The sequence below is a fragment of the Symsagittifera roscoffensis genome, chromosome 5 (genome assembly GCF_963678635.1).
Source record: "Symsagittifera roscoffensis chromosome 5, txSymRosc1.1, whole genome shotgun sequence".
Taxonomy (NCBI): domain Eukaryota; kingdom Metazoa; phylum Xenacoelomorpha; order Acoela; family Convolutidae; genus Symsagittifera; species Symsagittifera roscoffensis.
Genome location: NC_087066.1, coordinates 36,673,806 through 36,692,450, shown reverse-complemented (window position 1 = coordinate 36,692,450; position 18,645 = coordinate 36,673,806). Strand labels below are relative to the sequence as shown.

Here is an 18,645-nt window from a genome sequence, read left to right as displayed (position 1 = left end):
GATATATGACGTTTTTTGTGATTTTTTTGAAAATTTTTCAGAAATCTTAAATTATTTTTTTTTCAAAATTTGAAATTCTCAACTCTGTACTTGAGGGCTGTTAGAGTACTCTCAAAGATCGCGAATCTTGCCTCTAAATATAACTGCTCAAATCCTTATAGTTTTCGAGATATGACTTTTTTGTGATTTTTCTCAAAGTTTTTCCAATAAAACAGACTAAAAAAATTCACTAGAACTTTAAAGATCTCAATTATGTTGTTGGAATCTGTGAGAGTACTCTGAGGGTTGCAAATCTTGTCTCTGAATATGAGTACTCAAATCCTTGTAGTTTTCCAGATAAGACATTTTTTGTGATTTTTTAAAAAGTTTTTCAGAAATCTTAAATTAATTTTTTTTCAAAGTTTGAAATTCCCAACGCTGTACATGAGGGCTGTCAGATAATCTCAAGGATCGAGAATCTTGCCTCTAAATGTAACTGCTCAGTTTCTTATAGTTTTCGAGATTTTTCGCAGTTTTTCAGAAAATCTATTTTTTTTCAAAATTTGAAATTCCCAGCCCTCTAGTTGGGTGTTCTCAGGGTACTGCTAGAGGTTGCGAATCTTGCTTCCAAATATGACTGCTGAAATCATTGGAGTTTTCGAGATACGACATTTTTTTGTGAGATTTTGAAAAGTTTTCTGAAATTTTTTTTCAAAATTTGAAATTCCTAACCCTGCAATTGGAGCTATAGATTACTTTCAGGGGTTGCGAATCTTTCCTCCACTTATAACTGCTCATAGCTTTGTTGTTTTTGAAATATGTCGTTGTTTTATGCTTTTTTCAAATTTTTAAGTAAACTTAGATTAAATAAATTTCTCAAATTTTTAAAATTGCTACCGCTTAAAATATGGCTTCTCAAATATATGTAATTTTCGAGATTTGATTTTTATAGTGTTTTTATTAGAAAATTATCGGAAAACAAATTCAAAAAGTTTCACAAAATATGAAGTTCTCAACTGTGTCGTTAGGTACTGTGAGGGTACTCCTAACTTTGAAACTCCTAACTTGACGAAGGGACAAACTTGTTATTTTTTCAATTTTTTTTTCGGGAAACTTAGATTTGAAAAAATTCACGAAATTTGAAAGTCCCAGCCCTATAGTAGGCTGCTCTCAGATTACTCTCAGTGGTTGCAAATCTGGCCTATAAATATCTTCAGGGCCCTTTAAATTTTCGAGATATGGCACTTTTTGAAATTTCAAAATTAGACTTAAAAAAACTATAAAATTTGAAATTACCAACCCTTAATTGCGTGCTGTCAGAGTACGCTAAAAGGCTGCAGATCTTGTTTCCAAAATGTGCGGTTTTTTATGAGGTGTCAAAAATTTGAAGCATTTACACGCTAGTTTATTTGAGCTGTGTGTTGCTTGAAAGTTAATGCTATGAGAATCATGCATAAATGAAACATGCTCTGCACCAGGGGCGGTTTTAGGGGGGGGGGGGGGGGGGGGGGGGACGCCCCTTCTTAGGGATTCGAACCCCTGCCAACCCAAAGGGTCCCCCCTTTGGTACTATTTAAGAAATTCATTTTTGGCCGAGCGACACTTAAATTTTTCGAAAGGCGCATTGGGCGCCAATACATACTAATTTTGAGGGGGAGCGCGCGCCAAAAAAAACTCGTTTTTTGTCAAAATTTTCCAAAAAGTGCCCTAAAACGGCTTTTTTGACCTGTTTTTTCGAAATATTGCCGGCGGTGCAGAAAATTTGGCCAAAACAGGGTCTTTTTACTGCTTTGGGAGAGCTCGGAAAATCAATTTGATCGACCTAAAAAAAAGGTCGTCAAATTTTTCGAATTTTTTTTGAAAATCCACCCCCCCTCGAGAAAATCCTAGATCCGCCCCTGCTCTGCACTACTTAATTGTCAGGACCCCTTCAATGCAAATCGACTTCTTCATAGACCCCTTAGAATATTGGCCCCTCCAAATTTTTTAGGGGATTTGAAATGAAACTCACTGGAATTTCTTTTACCATAAAATTTATAGCCAAAGTTGAGAAAAGTTGCGGGAACCCCCTGTTTTTTTTGGAAACCTCCGCAATGAAACAAGCGTTTTTGGTTCAAAAACATCCAGGCCACCACCCCTTCACTTGTCATCCCGTTTTTTTTACCACCCGCGAATTACTTAATGCAAGGTAATGAGAAATGGGTGTAGAAAAGATGAAGTATTAATTATCCCATGTTTTTTCGATTATGTCTTAGCCAGCAAACTGTTGTGACTAAATGAATGTCTGATTTTTTTTCAGTTTTGTTGTTCTCCTAAAAGGTTTATTGGGCTTAAACGGATTTCGATTATAAGATATCGCTTAATTTCCTTTTATTGCGGTGTTTATGAGAGAAAAAATATTTATATGCTTTTGCGTTTCAAAAGGAGGCTGTAAAACTTCTCTTTCAGAAGAAGGAGTTACGGAATTTACTGGCTCCTTTTTCTATTTTCTATAGCTTTTTTGTTTCCGTCTCAACGGTCATCTGCAAAAAGAATGTGGGCTTAGTTTCCAATCGGAAGTTTTTTGAATGCTACGCTAATTTAACGCTGTCCAATGCTTTTCTGTACATTTCCAAATTGAACGTTTTCGAGACAAACTTGATGGCTCTTGTCTTGTTTTTTTTTCGGCTAGCCGTAATTTTTTGTTTTATCCCATGTAGTGCGAAGCTCAGTTTTTTTCCTATTTTGATTCTGTGTTATTTAAATAAATAGCTTTTATTGGAAAAAATCATCGGGAAATTAAAGGAGAAATGATCAGAATTTTAAAAAATTAGTCAGTTAAAGGTTATTGTACTCATAGAGTAATTTCAGATAAGGTACACCGTCTGTTCGTCATGATATCTTATTTTCGGCCGAATAGATTCGTGCAACTCTTTAGTCTAATACCAATCTTAATCTTGCTCTAATATCTCCCAGTCTCAATAGATCTAGTGTATACTGGTATTTGCGAGGTTAGATATCAGGAACTGTTCTGGAGAAGAGCAACTGTTTGCTAATTGAAATTTATTTATATTGTTCTGGCTGAAACTATAAATAGTTTCAGCCTTACAAACTACTGTAAGTTTTAGTATGGACCATGATTGGTTAGTGAGAAAAATTTTATAGAGATAGTTTTATCTATAATATAATTGAATATAAGTACTATTTTTAAAGTGGTTCCCCTCATCCGGGGCTTAGAAAGTTTTTAATGTTTGTTGTTTTGAAGGATAGATGGAGAAGTTCCTTGATTCTTGGAGTAGATTCTTTTGAAGCAGTGGTTGCGTGAATGAAGAAAAAGAAAAGTTGCTCGTGTTATGGAGTAGTTGTCTTCATAGAGAAAGAAAAGTTACAGTTGCTTGTACTTCAGGACTGAGTCTCGTGTATCCAGATCATGTTGGGTGGTCGTGTCAAGTTTTCAGATATCTGCAATGATGTGTTGATTTCGTTAAGTTAAACTTTTCATCGAGTAGTGATATAGAGTTTGACTTCTCTGTGTGAAGCGCCAAGTGAATAGTATTCGTATGTGAGTTTAACATCGAGTTGGCCATTGTTCTTCTTCAATAGGTACCTTTTGCTGCAATGTTGGTTCCATACTTTAAATCCTGTGAGAGTTGTAACTACGGCAACAAACTAAAAGATTTGCGATTCCAGAGTCGGAATGTCATCGAGTTTCATCTCCCTTTGCTGCTCGTTCCTTTTGCTCCAAGAAATTGTACATTGTATTTTTATATCTGAATATTGCTAGTGAGATTAGTTTTAGTTATAATTTTTATTAGTTTTCGAAAAAGCGTTTTATTAGTTTCGTTAATTTTAAGAGTTGCTCAACCTAGAGCTACTCATAGCGAAAATTGAGGGCCGGGATCTTAGCACATGGTGGGCACATGTACTTCGACCGACGTTGTTTTGGTGGGTGAGGCCAGAGGAGTATAATTTTTACAGTCTCTGAGCAGTCTCTTTTCGTAATCAACCTTTTGTATACTTCTGTGCTACTTGCACAATAACAGGCTAGCCTTGTTATCAGCAATTTCCGGCTAACGAAAAACTGAAGCCTATTCCAGCTTACGGTTCGGGCTTACATGACATTGAAAACTTTTCTTTCGTTTCTGTTAGAAACTTTTATATTTTTGTTTTCATTTAATTGCATTTTGAGTCTGCTAATTACCCTTCCGATAAGCATGGGTATTGCAACCGTGTGCTGAACTTTATTCGGGTATAGACATTTTTCGCAGGATGACTGAAATTTGTGGGTATCTTCTGCTATTGAGCTGCTATTGCTCGTGTTCTCGCTAGTGTTTGCGAAGCGCAGCTTTGCCTTTGTGTTCAAAATTGGTGATTTTTTTGCGTAGTGATAGATAATCATCGTGTACATGGTATGTTTTAAAAATTTTCCAATTTTGTTTTCTGTACTGGGCGACATCAAAAAATAAGCAAAATCAAATCGAAATTGAAAATGCTCGATTTCTTGAAATAACGCAGTTGAAGCTATTGTGACCACATTTCAGCAGCTAACTTGCATTCGATTCATTTCTAAATTTGAGCCTATTTGTACACATGGAAAATAATTACTTATGAAAAACCAGTTTTGATCTAAAGGAAAAATATATATATTTTTTCAAATTATTGGCCTGAGAAGCTAGAGTTTTTCACTGATTGTGATAAAAAAACAAGGTGCAAAAATTAGTACTATGAAATAAATAAGGTGTAGTTTGGGGCGTTTTGGGATACGTTAGTTTGGCACCTCCAAGGGTGGTGTAGCTCTTTGCGGTGAGGTCCGCATTAATCAGATTCACCCCAGTGTACCCTGGGGACATGGTCTGGGAGTTTGGGGCGCGGGGCTGTTTATGTTTTTCCTTTAGCCAGCGCTACTTTGAAGTTATTTGGTCCTTGTCACCTGCGTCTCGACCGAGGCCATGTCTGCCAACGTCACATGACGCATTAACCAATGCTCAAAGACGTAAGCGCGAACCAACCCTGGAGAGCCTGGTTGCCGCTAACGTAAACATTGGGGGTCACTCGACGTTTTTGCATGGAGCTTGCCACGTTGCGATCGGGTCTAGAAAGCCACCGAACTAGTGTGAATAGCTGTCTCACGGGTTTTCGGATAAAGACGACTGTTGTCTCAAAACTTCTGTGTTAGTGCAGACCAGGCGCAGGTTCTACAAGATCACCAGATGATTGTTAAAAGCTGTTTGTGGCCATAATTCTTTCAGCACAAAAAGAAGTTTTTCACTTGCGAGAGCTAGACTTTTTGCTCTTGAACAAGTTTTCTTACAAACCTTTCAAAGAATTAAGAAATACGTGCGGTTATTTTCAAGCGATGTCAATGTCATTTTCTTGACGTTTAAATGTAACTAACTAGTCTTTAATAAGTTTTTTTTTTCTAATTGACTTAGATTTTTTTAATCGGATCAATTGTTTTTGTCTCAGTTCTCGTCGGCTCAAGTTCCGTGTTTTTAAACGCAGTTATGTTACACTGTATTTTTTTTTCATTGTGTTTTTTCCAATCATGGGTTGTTATTCCATTAACATTTTTTTCCAACTGAAAGTTAATTTATAAGTTTATCAACTCTGATTTCAAACTCTGTTTTTATATAACAAACGGTATCGGCTGATTTTATATTGGTTTAGTAATCTCCTTTTGCCTACGTGAAAAGGAATTCAATGTCTCAAGCTTTTGTATATTTCTAGAGGTTGGGCGGTAGAAACCTTCAGTTAGAGAACTTTGTAACTCACGAATTTCTAATTTTTTATCAGGCTGTCTATTGAAATCATCTTATTGAAGATATGGTTTTTAATGAGGTTGTTTTGGACATCTTCCAAAAAAAAAATTTTGTCTATCTATTCTCTATCTTGTAATGCAATATTTTGGCTGTATCGCAAGTTGAACTTGCTTAATTGATTATCTTCGAAAACCTTCAAACGCAACAATATGTGCCAATTCGGATTAATTTTTTTTTGTCTACTCGGCACTAAGGTTGCCTTTGAATCTTAGGCCGGTTTTTGTTTTTTTTTCAAATTTTTAATTGAAGTTTTTTATCTACTTCAATTTTATAAATTTACAAAATTGAAGGCAAAAATCGAGTATTCGGACCATCGCTTGTCTGCTTGTTGGGTTTGCTTAGTTTCTGCGTTCCTATTTTTTGTTATTCTAGCCTTTTTCATGTTGTTGCTGGTTTTTTTTGAAAGTTCTTGAAAATTGTAACCTTGTATGAACTTTTTTTACCACAACCAACATGAATTATTCAAAACAACAACAAGCAGTTCTGCCATAAAAAAGAGAAAAGAAAATGAGTAAGCTGACAATACATAAGCCGCGAATCAATTTGGCCGAATAATATTTCTGGGCGCAAATTTGAGCGCATTGCTGCATCAAAAAGTTACTTTAACTTCTGGGTGCGTCTATAATCCTCCAGACTTGAACCTTAAAGTTTTTTGTCTGGAGTTGGATAATTTTCTCGAAAATCAGCAAGTAAAATTGCAATCATTCTACGTGATTTTGATATTGACGTCTTCAAAGAGGGCAAAATGCAGTACATGCATGGAGTTACCATAATTTCAAATACCTTTCGACAAGTAATAAACAAAGCTACGCGCGTGACTGCTTCAAATTCTTCGAGTATTGGAATATATTCTGACAAACCTTGATACCGGGTATATCGAAAACACAATAAGTGAACACTTAGTTACTTTTATTGGGCTGAACGATCTGACAAAATGATGCGAAATCAGTGTTTTTAATTTTAAAGGAAAATTTCAATGACAATCCTATTTTACTCTATCCAATGTGGACTAAGTCGAATCTTTGACACATCATTTGATCCTAACGTTAAACAAAATGGCTTAGCCCAAAAAACAAGTTATTCTTTCACAAATTTTCATGGGTATCTAATAAATTAAACAACGCCATCAACAAAAGAAATCCAGCAATTCGCAATTATTTTGTGAAGCAGCGAAATAAAGTCAATGATCTGAGAAGGCAAGAAAAGAAATTGTTTTACGAAGAGAAAAATAACTGTTGCATGAAAAATCCAACTTAACTTTTCAGCGTGTTCAATGACTTGTTAGGTAAAAAAGAATGAAAGCCGAACAGAAATTAAATTATTTAAAAACGATGGCAGTTGCTTTCAATGAGTTTTTTGTCGACGTATTTTCAAACTTAGCGTCAGCCATTTCTTTTATCTTGTGATGATACCGAATGCCGTAATTTTATCCTTATGTCTTGAACCGTTCAAAAGTTTTGAGCGCCACTAGACAAGAAATGAACTACCGAATGGCAAAACCCCCAATTTAGATGGTCTCACAAACGAACTGATGGATTCATGTTGTTGTGTAATATCCGGTTCAATTTTTCAACGAATGTCTAACGAACGGAAATTATCCGCCTGTGTTCAAATTGGCAAACATCTCGCCAATACACAAGGAAAATTGAACATTTGAGATAAATAACTACAGGCCTATTTCATTGCTCTCTGCAGATCGAACGTGACAAAGTTTACTTCTAGTTAAGCGCTTTGAATACTAGTTTATTTAAATGCCAATTGATAGTTTTAAAAAACTTTTTCCACCTCTTTCCTTGTTACGATACGGCGTAAATTGTGCACGACATAAATGTTTACCAAACCTTAGCTTACATGTTTACGATATACTTTCGCTCAAGTCCCACAAAAGTTATGTTTGTTCAGCTGTGTCTGAAATTAGTGCGGCTTTCGTTACTACCCAGATACTTCGTAAGCAAATCTCTGCTACTGCGTTTTGTTAACTGGCATATTGAACTGAAATTTCAATATGGTATTTTGGTTTATGGTTGCGCAAAATGGATTTAACAGAATCGAGCTATTGCAAAAAAATTTTTGAGATCCATTAATTTTAAAAGCAACTTAGAATCTAGCGATCAATTTTGTGTCAAAGACAAAGTTATAGATGTCCATGAATTGCATATTTATGATCTACATAAGTTTACCTTGAAATCAAAAGCTTGTTGGCTCTTAGAGTACTTTTCAAAAGTTTTTGATGAAAAAGCGAATAACCTTAAAATCAGATCAAATGATCAGATTTTCTTATATTTAAAGCCAGTCAAAACGAAGTTCGCCCAAAAATCATTGAAAAATAGAAAACTTACTTCCTTCCAATTTGGACTCAAGTGCTTCCATCCAATAATTTTAATGACAATATCCTAATTTTTGATGATCAAAGAGAAATGTTATTTTTCTAGTTGAGCTTCTGTTTGTGACTACGAACACAAAATTTTAGGATTTTGTCTATCGCTGCACGCGTGCTATTGAAATATGTGATCATTTGCTACCTGCTTGAGAAAGGGTAATCAAAGAAAAGTATACTTTGCCTGTCGGTTATCCTCTTTGATGCTTAAACTGAATATATGCACGTTTATGCACTGAAGAAATTTATTAATATAATCATTATTATTGTATTATTATTATGATTATTATTATTACTTTTATTATACTCTCGTGAGTGCGTCTTTCTTATTATAGTTGTCCTAATTGGCTGAACTAGAGAAATTGTTCTTTTTTTGTGTAGAGACACATGCCCATCATGAGCTGGTGGCATGGTCTAATGTTTTCTAAATATGTCAATATGGCTGCGGAGATAAAGTAGAATGCATGGACTTCGCCAATTCCTGTGCAGTTCATTTCATTAGTCAGTTGGCATTATACTTGTGCAATTTCATAGCATGAATGAAATAATTTAATTTTCAATTAAGGGCGTCCAAGAATCAACTTTATAAAAATTTTTATTACAATAAATTGATATAACTGTGGAGCTTCTATTCGGTGACACTTTTCAGAGTTGTTAAATCGGTTACCACGAAGAGGTAACAAGTACCATTTGGTCAAATTTTACTGAAAAAAGTGAAAGTTGAAAAGAAAAGACGACTTTCAATAATATCCTCCTTAGCTTTATTTTTTATTTTTAATAGTCCGCGGTCCTGGTCAATGCAGGGCCATTCGTGGGGGAGGGTGATGTCGTCCATTTACCTGCAGCCGGGCCCACCATGAGTAGGCGGATGACACTGGGACCACTCCAACCCTGAGTGAGGTGGGGTTCGAACGCATGAACCTCATGTTGAGAGACGTGTGCCTAACCCACTCAGTCGCGGCCACTCAGGCAAAACCAAAGGTTTCTTTTGTCGGCTTAATTTGTCAAATAATCTTATTTCAAATGAAAGTCGGAATGCTCTATGGACGCAATGTTTAACTGAACGCAATGTTTTAGCTTTGTCGAATGCAAAGTTTTAAAAAATTTTTCATGCTCAACGTTTAATAGAAGGCTAAGAATTTTCTAGAACTTATAAACTTTCTTAGGTCTGCAGTTTTCTCGCATTATTTTTTTGACAAAATTTAATGCGTTAGACAAGACTAGTTTCATTCATTTTCAAGGCTAGACAGTAGTTGTGCTTTTTTCCGAAAATCTGCCTTTTCAGATTGTTTTCATTCTGAAATGAACCAACTAAAAACAGCCATTTCCTTAAGAATAACTAGCTTTTTACAAATCGCGCTATAAAAAATCTTGAAATAAATCAGAGTTTCATTGCTTCATTAGCTTACTTAGAAAACGTGAACCTTCTCGCCACTTGATTTGCTCCATGAAACATTTTGTTTCCTCGCATCAATAGCGTGCTCAGAAAAACTTTGAAATGTTTCAAGCTATTTCATAGACCGAATCGTTCTGCAAAACTTGTTCTGCAAAACTTTTCTAAGCAAATTTTTTCAGAGATTTAATAGCTTGCTTCGAAAAATTTTTGTTTTCGCTAGCCAACTTGAAGAAAAAATGTCGTAATTTAATAGCTTCAAAAGCTCGCTCTAGAAAAATCAAAGTTTTCGCTAACCCATTAGACCTTTAATTTAAATTCAAAAGTTTGAAGTTTCTTAGCTTGCTTACAAATATCTTATCTTTTCTCGAAATGTTTTTCTCGAGGAAAAAAATTGTAATGTTTTTAACCTTTTGTGCTTGAATAGCTTCCATCGGATTTTTTTGCTAACTAATTTACTCTAAAAAGTTGAAATAATTGGAAATTCATAATTTCATAGCTTCAATAAGCTGCTCAGATTAATTTAATTTTTTTGCAAGCTGAATCGGATTATGAAATTGCTTGAAATATGTCCAGGTTTCATTGCTGGAATGGCCTGCTAAAAAAACCTTAAATCTCTTACTTTTGCAAACCGGTTAAATCTATGAGATAACTTGATTTATTTAGCTTACTGTGACACGATTTGGTCTTAAAAACAACTTGGATCATTTCAAAGTTTCATAACTTCAACTTTTCGCGAACTGATTCGGTCTATGAAATAACGCGAAATTTTTCAAAAACTCTAGTTTGAATAGCGTCATTCATAAAAGCTAGTAATAGTGAAATCATAGAGCAGGGTGCTATGAATTTTTCGTTATTAGACCAGCAGGCTATGATGGGAAGTAGCCAAAAGAATTAAGTCTATCCAATAAAAGTACTCCCTGAAACTATTTAAAGTTTACATTACCTATAAACTGCGGGGTGTCAGTAATTCAGAAAATAGCACGGTGCAAGTATTTAAAAACAATTCTTTCTCATATAGAGCTAGAGATCTGTTTGTAATTTTCAGGCCAAAATAAAATCGAAAATTTAGCAAGTAAAGCGAGTTCTCCTCTCTGCTATTTCAATTTTAATTGAAGATTCTGCGATTTACAGAGGATATAGGCATTGCAATTAGGCCTGTTTAAGCGTTATTTGGCTAAGCAATTTTGCTGCTGCGTCTAGAAATATCGTTAATACACTAGGAAAATTGAACATTTGAGATAAATAACTACAGGCCTATCTCATTACTCTCTGCAGATCGAACTTGACAAAGTTTACTTCTAGTTAAGCGATTTGAATACTAGTTTATTTAAATGCCAATTGATAGCTTTCAAAAACTTTATCCACCTCTTTCATTGTTACCATACGGCGTAAATTGTGCACGACATAAATGTTTACCAAACGTTAGCTTACATGTTTACGATATACTTTCGTTTAAGTCTCACAAAAATTATGTTTGTTCAGCTGTGTCTGAAATTAGTACGGCTTTGGTTACTACTCAGATATTTCTTGAGCAAATCTCTGCTACTGCGTTTTTATGACTGGCATATTGAACTTAAATATCAATATGGTATTTTGGTTTATGGTTGCGCAAAATGGATTTAACAGAATCGAGCTATTGCAAAAAAAGTTTTAAGATCCATTAATTTTAAAAGCAATTTAGAATCTAGCGATAAACATTGTGTCAAAGACAAAGTTATACATGTCCATAAATTGCATATATATGATCTACATAAGTTTACCTTGAAATCAAAAGCTTGTTGGCTCTTAGAGTACTTTTCAAATGTTTTTGTTTTAAAAGCGAATAACCTTAAAACCAGATCAAATGATCAGATTTTGTTAAATTTAAAGCCAGTCAAAACGAAGTTCGCCCAAAAATTATTGAAAGTTAGAGTACTTACTTCCTTCTAAGTTGGACTCAAGTGCTTACATCCAATAGTTTAATGACAATATCACAATTTTTGATGATCAAAGAGAAATGTTATTTTTCTAATTGAGCTTCTTGTTGTGACCATGAACACAAAAATTTAGGATTTTGTCTATCGATGCACGCGTGCTATTGAAATATGTGATCATTTGTTACCTGCTTGAGAAAGGTTAATCAAATAAAGGTGTACTTTGCGTGTCGGTTATCCTCTTTGATGCTTAAACTGCATATTTGTACGTTTATGCACTGAAGAAATTTATTAATATGATCTTTATTATTGTATTATTCTTATGATTATTATTATTACTATTATTATACTCTCGTGAATGCGTCTTTCTTATTATAGGTGTCCTAATTGGTTGAACTAGAAAAATTGTTCTTTTTTGTGTAGAGACACATGCCCATCATGAGCTGGTGGCATGGTCTAATGTTTTTGAATATGTCAATATGATTGCGGAGATTGTAGAATGCACCGACTTCGCCATTTCCTGTGCAGTTCGTTTCATTAGTCAGTTGGCATTATAGTTGTGCAACATCATAGCATGAATGAAATAATTTAATTTTCAATTAGGGCCGTCCAAGAATCAACGTTATAAAAACTTCTATTGCAATAAATTGATATAACTGTTGAGCTTCTATTCGGTGACACTTTTCAGAGTTGTTAAATCGGTTACCACGAAGAGGTACCAAGTACCATTTGATCAAATTTTAGTTGAAAGTTGAAAAGAAAAGACGACTTCAATAATATCCTCCTTAGCTTTATTTTAATTTTTAATAGCGCCCGGTCCTGGTAATGCAGGGCCAACCGTGGGGGAGGGTGATATCGTCCATTTACCTGCAGCCGGGCCCACCATGAGTAGGCGGATGACACTGGGACCACTCCAACCGTGATTGAGGTGGGATTCGAACGCATGAACCTCATGTTGAGAGACGTGTGCCTAACCCACTCAGTCACGGCCACTCAGCTAAAAACGAAGATTTGTTTTGTCGGCTTAATTTGTCAAAAAATCTTATATTTTAAATGAAAGTCGGAATGCTCTATGGACGCAAGGTTTAACTGAACGCAATGTTTTAGCTTTGTCGAATGCAAAGTTTAAAAAAATCTTTAGGCTCAACGTTTAGGAGAAGGCTAAGAATTTTCTAGAAGTTGCAAACTTTCTTAGGTCTGCAGTATTCTCGCATTTTTTCTGGCAAAATTTAATGCTTTAGACAAGGCTAGTTTCATTCATTTTCAAGGCTAGACAGTAATTGTCCATTTTTCCGAAACTCTGTTTTTTCAGATTGATTTCATTCTGGAACGAACCAGCTAAAAACAGCCAATTCCTTAACAAAAACTACCTTTTTACAAATCGCGCTATGAAAAATCTTGAAATAAATCAAAGTTTCATTGCTTCATTAGCTTACTTAGAAAACGTGAAGCTTCTCGCCACTTGGTTTGCTCTATGAAACATTTTGTTTCATCGCATGAATAGCGTGCTCAGAAAAACTTTGAAATATTTCAAGCTATTTCATAGACCGAATCGTTCTGCAAAACTGCTCTTAAACATTTTCTAAGCAAACTTTTTCAGAGATTTAATAGCTTGCAGAAAATTTTATGTTTTCGCGAGCCAGTTATTAAGTTTTCACACGAAAATTTAGGTTTTCGCGAGCCAGTTTGGTTGAAAAAACAACTTGAAAAAAAACTTTCGTAATTTAATAGCTTCAAAAGCTTGCTCTAGAAAAATCGAAATTTTTGCTAACCCATTAGATCTTTGAATTAAATTGAAAGGTTTGAAGTTTCTTAGCTTGCTTAGAAATATCTTATCTTTTCGCGAAATGATTTTCTCGAGTCAAAAACTTGAAAGGTTTTTAAACTTTCGTGCTTCAATAGCTTCCATCGGAATTTTTTTTGCAAAATAATTTACTCTAAAAAGTTGAAATAATTGGAAATTCATAATTTTATGGCTTCAATAAGTTGCTCAGGTTAATTTAATTATTTTGCAAGCTGAATCGGTCTATGAAATTGCTTGAATTATGTCCAATTTTCATTGCTGGAATGGCCCGCTAAAAAAACCTTAAATCTATTACTTTTGCAAACCGGTTAAATCTATGAGATAACTTGATTTATTTAGCTTTCTGTAACACGATTTGGTCTGAAAAACAACTTGGATCATTTCAAGGTTTCATAGCTTCAACTTTTCGCGAAACGATTCGGTCTATGAAATAACGCGAAGTATTTCGAAGTAGTTCGAATAGCTTCATTCATAAAAGCTAGTAATAGTAAAATTATAGAGCAGGGTGCTATGAATTTTTCGTTAATAGACCAGCGGGCTATAATGGGAAGTAGCCAAAAGAATTAAGTCTATCCGATAAAAGTACTCCCTGAAACTATTTAAAAATTACATTACCTATAAACTGCGGGGTGTCAGTAATTCAGAAAACAGCACGGTGCAAGTATTTGAAAACAATTCTTTCTCATATAGAGCTAGAGATCTGTTTGTAATTTTCAGGCCAAAATAAAATCGAAAATTTAGCGAGTAAAGCGAGTTCTCCTCTCTGCTATTTCAATTATAATTGAAGATTCTGCGATTTACAGAGGATCTAGGCATAGCAATTAGGCCTGTCTAAGCGTTATTTGGTCAAGCGATTTTGTTGCTGCGTCTAGAAATATCGTTAATACACTAGGAAAATTGAACATTTGAGATAAATAACTACAGGCCTATCTCATTACTCTCTGCAGATCGAACTTGACAAAGTTTACTTCTAGTTAAGCGATTTGAATACCAGTTTATTTAAATGCCAATTGATAGCTTTCAAAAACTTTATCCACCTCTTTCATTGTTACCATACGGCGTAAATTGTGCACGACATAAATGTTTACCAAACGTTAGCTTACATGTTTACGATATACTTTCGCTTAAGTCTCACAAAAATTATGTTTGTTCAGCTGTGTCTGAAATTAGTACGGCTTTCGTTACTACTCAGATATTTCTTGAGAAAATCTCTGCTACTGCGTTTTTTTAACTGGCATATTGAACTGAAATTTCAATATGGTATTTTGGTTTATGGTTGCGCAAAATGGATTTAACAGAATCGAGCTATTGCAAAAAAAATTTTAAGATCCATTAATTTTAAAAGCAAATTAGAATCTAGCGATCAATTTTGTGTCAAAGCCAAAGTTATAGATGTCCATGAATTGCATATTTATGATCTACAGAAGTTTGCCTTGAAATCAAAAGCTTGATGGCTCTTAGAGTACTTTTCAAAAGTTTTCGTTTAAAAAGCGAATAACCTTAAAACCATATCAAATGATCAGATTTTGTTATATTTAAAGCCAGCCAAAACGAAGTTCACCCAAAAATCATTGAAAGTTCGAATACTTTCTTCCTTCTAATTTGGACTCAAGTGCTTACATCCAATAGTTTTAATGGCAATATCCTAATTTTTGATGATCAAAGAGAAATGTTATTTTTCCAATTGAGCTTCTGGTTGTGACCATGAACACAAAAATTTAGGATTTTGTCTATCGATGCACGCGTGCTTTTGAAATATGTGATCATTTGCTACCTGCTTGAGAAAGGTTAATCAAAGAAAGGTATACTTTGCCTGTCGGTTATCCTCTTTGATGCTTAAACTGTATATATGTACGTTTATGCACTGAAGAAATTTATTAATAAGATCATTATTATTGTATTATTATTATGATTATTATTATTACTATTATTATACTATCGTGAATGTGTCTTTCCTATTATAGGTGTCCTAATTGGTTGAACTAGAAAAATTATTCTTTTTTTGTGTAGAGACACATGCCCATCATGAGCTGGTGGCATGGTCTAATGTTTTTTAAATATGTCAATATGATTACGGAGATAAAGTAGAATGCACCGACTTCACCATTTCCTTTGCAGATCATTTCCTTAGTCAGTTGGCATTATACTTGTGCATCTTCATAGCATGAATGAAATAATTTAATTTTCAATAAGGCCGTCCAAGAATCAACTTTATCAAAATTTCTATTGCAATAAATTGATAAAACTTTTGAGCTTCTATTCGGTGAAACTTTTAAGAGATGTTAAATCGACTACCACGAAGAGGTACCAAGTACCAATTGATCAAGTTTTACTGGAAAAAGTGAAAGTTGAAAAGAAAAGATGACTTTAGATAATATCCTCCTTAGCTTTATTGTATGTTTTTAAGATTTTTTTGGTCGGCTTAATTTGTCAAATAATCTTATATTTCAAATAAAAAACGGAATGCTCTATGGACTTAATGCTTAACTGAACGGAATCTTTTCGCTTTGTCGAATGCAAAGTCTTCAAAAAATTTTCATGCTCAACGTTTAATAGAAGGCTAAGAATTTTCTAGAACTTATAAACTTTCGTGGGTCTGCAGTATTCTCGCATTAATTCTGACAAAATTTAATGCCTTAGACAAAACTAGTTTCATTCATTTTCAAGGCTAGACAGTAATTGTCCATTTTCCGAAACTCTGATTTTTCAGATTGATTTCCTAAGAGTTCCTTAAGAAAAACTAGCTTTTTACAAATCGCGCTATGAAAAATCTTGAAATAAATCAAAGTTTCTTTGCTTCACTAGCTTTCTTAGAAAACGTGAAGCTTCTCGCGACTTGATTTGCTCTATGAAACATTTTGTTTCATCGCATGAATAGCGTGCTCAGAAAAACTTTGAAATGTTTTCAGCTATTTCATAGAACGAATCGTTCTGCAAAACTGCTCTTAAACCTTTTCTAAGCAAACTTTTTCAGAGATTTAATATCTTGCAGAAAATTTTATGTTTTCGCGAGCCAGTTTTTATGTTTTAACAGAAAAATTTATGTTTTCGCGAGCCAGTTTGGTTGAAAAAACAACTTGAAGAAAAAATTTCGTAATTTAATAGCTTCAAAAGCTTGCTCTAGAAAAATCAAATTTTTTGCTACCCATTAGATCTTTAAATTGAATTGAAAGGTTTGAAGTTTCTTAGCTTGCTTAGAAATATCTTATCTTTTCGCGAAATGATTTTCTCGAGGAAAAAAACTTGAAATGTTTTTAAACTTTCGTCCTGGAATAGCTTCCATTGGAATTTTTCTTGCAAAATTATTTACTCTAAAAAGTTGAAATAATTGGAAATTCATAATTTCATGTCTTCAATAAATTGCTCAGGTTAATTTAATTATTTTGCAAGCTGAATCGGCCTATGAAATTGCTTGAATTATGTCCAATTTTCATTGCTGGAATGGCCCGCTAAAAAATCTTTTACTTTTGCAAACTCGTTAAGTCTATGAGATAATTTGATTTATTTAGCTTTCTGTAACACGATTTGGTCATAAAAACAACTTGGATCTTTTCAAGGTTTCATAGCTTCAACTTTTCGCGAACCGATTCGGTCTATGAAATAACGCGAAATTTTTCAAAAACTCTAGTTTGAATAGCTTCATTCATAAAAGCAAGTAATAGTAAAATCATAGAGCAGGGTGCTATGAATTTTTCCTTAATAGACCAGCGGGCTATGATGGGAAGTAGCCAAAAGAGTTAATTCTACCGATAAAAGTACTCCCTGAAACTATTTAAAGTTTACATTACCTCTAAACTGCGGGGTGTCAGTAATTCAGAAAATAGCACCGTGCAAGTATTTAAAAACAATTTTTTCGCATATAGAGCTGGAGATCTGTTTGTAATTTTTAGGCCAAAAAAAATTGAAAATTTAGCGAGTAAAGCGAGTTCTCCTCTCTGCTATTTCAGTTATAATTGAAGATTCTGCGATTTACAGAGGATCTAGGCATAGCAATTAGGCCTGTCTAAGCGTTATTTGGTTAAGCGATTTTGTTGCTGCGTCTAGAAATCTCGCCAATACACAAGGAAACAATTCAACATTTTGAGATGAGTAACTACAGGCCTATTTCATTGCTCTCTGCAGATCGAACTTGACAAAGTTTACTTCTAGTTAAGCGCTTTGAATACTAGTTTATTTAATTGCCAATTGATAGTTTTCAAAAACGTTTTTCACCTCTTTCCTTGTTACGATACGGCGTAAATTGTGCACGACATAAATGTTTACCAAACCTTAGCTTACATGTTTACGATAAACTTTCGCTTAAGTCCCACAAAATTTATGTTTGTTCAGCTGTGTCTGAAATTAGTACGGCTTTCGTTACTAGTCAGATACTTCGTGAGCAAATCTCTGCTACTGCGTTTATATAACTGACATTTTGAACTTAAATTTCAATATGGTATTTTGGTTTATGGTTGCGCAAAATGGATTTAACAGAATCGAGCTATTGCAAAAAAACTTAAAGATCCATTAATTTTAAAAGCAAATTAGAATCTAGCAATCAACTTTGTGTCAAAGACAAAGTTATAGATGTCCATAAATTGAATATATATGATCAGCATAAGTTTACCTTGAAATAGCTTGTTTAGCTTGTTGGCTCTTAGAATACTTTTCAAAAGTTTGTTTAAAAAGCGAATAACCATAAACCAGATCAAATGATCAGATTTTGTTATATTTAAAGCCAGTCAAAACGAAGTTCACCCGAAAATCATTGAAAGTTAGAATACTTACTTCCTTCTAATTTCGACTCAAGTGCTTACACCCAATAGTTTTAAAGGCAATATCCTAATTTTTGATGATCAAAGAGAAATGTTATTTTTCCAATTGAGCTTCTGGTTGTGACCATGAACGCAAAAATTTAGGATTTTGTCTATCGCTGCACGCGTGCTTTTGAAATATGTGATCATTTGCTACCTGCTTGAGAAAGGTTATTCAAAGAAAAGTATACTTTGCCTGTCGGTTATCCCCTTTGATGCTTAAACTGCATATATGTACGTTTATGCACTGAAGAAATTCATTAATAAGATCATTATTATTGTATTATTATTATGATTATTATTATTACTATTATTATACTCTCGTGAATGCGTCTTTCCTATTATAGGTGTCCTAATTGGTTGAACTAGAAAAATTATTTTTTTTTTTGTGTAGAGACACATGCCCATCATGAGCTGGTGGCATGGTCTAATGTTTTTTAAATATGTCAATATGATTACGGAGATAAAGTAGAATGCACCGACTTCACCATTTCCTTTGCAGATCATTTCCTTAGTCAGTTGGCATTATACTTGTGCATCTTCATAGCATGAATGAAATAATTTAATTTTCAATAAGGCCGTCCA

The 18,645-nt window shown here is 34.1% G+C and overlaps 1 protein-coding gene across 1 annotated transcript in view; it reads left to right on the top strand.

Moving 5' to 3' along the window:
* The window catches only part of LOC134847014 (fatty acyl-CoA reductase 2-like), a 116,606-nt gene that overhangs the window by 70,597 nt on the left and 27,364 nt on the right, over positions 1-18,645 (top strand). The window lies entirely within an intron of this gene.